This window comes from Benincasa hispida, chromosome 9, assembly GCF_027475165.1.
Source record: "Benincasa hispida cultivar pf3 chromosome 9, pf3_genome.v1.1, whole genome shotgun sequence".
In the NCBI taxonomy this organism is placed as follows: domain Eukaryota; kingdom Viridiplantae; phylum Streptophyta; class Magnoliopsida; order Cucurbitales; family Cucurbitaceae; genus Benincasa; species Benincasa hispida.
In genome coordinates, this window is record NC_143486.1 from 92,034,398 (window position 1) to 92,037,442 (window position 3,045).

Consider the following 3,045-nt stretch of genomic DNA (forward strand, 5'->3'; position numbering starts at 1 on the left):
GAAAGAATGTTTCGAAGTAAAGAGACAGCAAGTTTATTGGCATGGCATGCTAAAAAAAAAAAAAGAAACAGATGGTTTATTAAAACATCCCAAAGATGCCCTATCGTGGAAAAAATAGAGTATTTGTGGCCAGAGTTGAGGTCAAAACCTAGAAATCTTCGTCTTGCTCTTTCGACAGATGGGGTAAATCCACATGGAGATCTGAGTAGTAGATATAGTTGTTGGTCAGTGATGTTAGTGACGTACAATCTACCTCCATGGTTGTGCATGAAGCGAAAATTTTTTATGTTGACTGCACTAATATCTGGTCCTAAACAACCGAGAAATGACATAGATGTTTATTTAGCTCTGTTAGTAGATGACTTGAAAAAACTTTGGAAAGATGGGGTAGAATGTTACGATGCATATGAAGAACAACGTTTCATGCTTAAAGCCATTTTATTATGGACCATTAAGGATTTTCCTGAGTATGGTAACTTGTGTGGTTGTACGATTAAAGGATATCATGCATGTCCAATTTGTGGAGAGAATACTTCATCTACTTATTTACCAAAAGGGAAGAGGATGGCATATCTCGGGCATCGTAAGTTTCTACCCTGCCATCATCCATATAGGAAACAAAAGAAATCTTTTAATGGCGCACAAGAATTAGAATTTGGTCCAGAATCATTGAGTGGGGAAGAAATTCTTGCAGAAACAAGTAAGTATAAATATTCATTTGGTAAGAAAAGTATCAAAGAAAAGAACAGTGGAGATAACACTTCAATTTATTGGAAGAAAAAATCTATTCTTTTCGAGTTAGAATACTGGAAGTATCTTGACATGCGACATTGTTTAGACGTGATGCACATTGAAAAGAATGTATGTGCAAATCTTATTGGCACATTGCTTGATATTCCTGGTAAAACAAAAGATAGAATAAAGACTCGATTAGATTTGGTGGAATTGAACATTAGATCAGAGTTAGCTCCTTAAGTAGGAGAGAAAAAAGTCTTTTTACCTCCCGCATGTTATACATTAACACGAGCTGAGAAATGGAGCTTTTGTAAGGTACTATCAGAAATTAAAGTACCTAAAGGCTATTCATCGAACATTCAAAGTTTAGTGTCGCTCACAGATTTGAAACTTTACGGATTTAAGTCGCATGACCATCACGTTCTTATGAAACAATTATTACCAATAGCCATTCGTGATATTTTACCCAAACATGTAAGACTTGCAATTACTCGCCTATGCTTCTTCTTTAATGCTATATGTTGCAAGGCGATCGATTCATCTCAGTTAAAGGGTATGCAAGATGATATCGTTGTCACTCTATGCCTCTTAGAGAAGTATTTTCCTCCATCATTCTTCACAATAATGGTACACCTTGTTGTGCATCTCGTAAGAGAAGTTGAGTTTTGTGGACCTGTTTATTTGAGGTGGATGTATCCTTTTGAACGATACATGAAAGTGTTGAAAACTTATGTACGAAATAGAAATCAACCAGAAGGATGTGTTGGATAAAATTATATTGTTGAAGAGACTATAGAGTTTTGTTCTGAATTTATATCTGGTGTTAATTCTATTGGGCTAAACTCATCAACAAAGAAAGAGAATTCAAACATTGATCATTACTAGTAACATGGTAAAATGTCAAGAGAAAGAACTCACATCAAATAATCTCATCAGTCCAAATCATCTGTTGGAAGTGTTGCATTAAGTGCATCTAAAAAAGATACTGAGAAGATGTCTAAAGAAGAAGATACTGAGAAGATGTCTAAAGAAGATTTGGAGGTAATTTATTTATTGTGACTTTTAAATTTTAATCATATTGTACGTGCTTAACCATGCATGACATAAGTTCTTTTAAATTTGTTAAGAGGACACCATGCCACTTGGCTATAGAAACTGTAGATAATATTGTTGCAGTAGCCACAGTATTTGATAATGATATGTTATGCTTAACTGTTAAAGTTCTGATTGACATTGTCATTGGAGAAGATTTGCCTATACCAATTCTTGTGAAGGGTAAAATAGAGTTTTTAAAGCATGTAATGGGAAACTTCGTAAAATGGTCTCGTGAACTTGTAGTTATGAGTGATGAGAAAAAAGTATGTTTCCTTTTCAGTTTATGAGTTTGGTTATTTATTATTTTTCCTACTTTGAATTTTTGTAACTTTGGTTATGGTAGGATCATTCACCAATTAAGAGCTTTAGTCAGTCCTCCAAATATGCTAACGCTAATGGTACTATCAAATTATTGAACGGACATGCTATGCATAACATGAATGATGTAGACATGATCCATATCTCTTTGGACAAGCATATATTTGGAAGAGACAAATTTATTTATTTAGGCCGTGATGATCTGCTCCAATATTGCAATGTGGTTGAAATAGGCTACATGTATATTTTGACATACATTGCATAAGTATTACTCATCTAGATTCACTCATGTATACTTTGTTTCATGTTGATAAATAATAACTTTTAATTTGTTTAGGTATCTTTGGGATGAATGTGGTCGTGATATTACGAAGAAGTTTTTTATTATTGATCAAACAAGAATATCGCCACACGTGAAGTCTCAAGATATCCAATCCAGAAATTTAGCCAATCAACTAGAATTGGCTAATTTAGACCAAATAGTCCCCATTCCATAAAACACAGAGTAAGTAAATTGTGTTTATGTTCTGGCTAATTTTCATTATACACGTACTAATATTTCAAAATTGTTGCTTATTATAGTTATCATTGGATATTGATTGTAATCAATCTACAAGAAAATTGTGTTTATGTTTTGGATTCTCTTCAAAGCAAGGTTCAAGAGGATTTTCATGGAGTTATAAATATGTAAGTGTAATTGAACTTTCGTAGCTCTTAATTGAAGTATTTATGTTTAACTAATGTTTTTAAACTATTTAGTGGATTGAAAACATGGCAAGCTAAGCACGATCTCCAACACTATCGGTCTTCTCCAAAATGAAAACTTGTAAAGGTAAATTTGTATTCATTTTTTAACAATTTATGTTCATTCGACTTCTTTATAACAATTAAACAATT

The 3,045-nt window shown here is 33.1% G+C and overlaps 1 pseudogene; it reads left to right on the plus strand.

The window, feature by feature from the left end:
• Positions 1-231: 231 nt before the first annotated feature.
• On the plus strand, positions 232-1,620 carry LOC150034192 (uncharacterized; annotated as a pseudogene).
• The last annotated feature ends 1,425 nt before the right edge of the window (positions 1,621-3,045 follow it).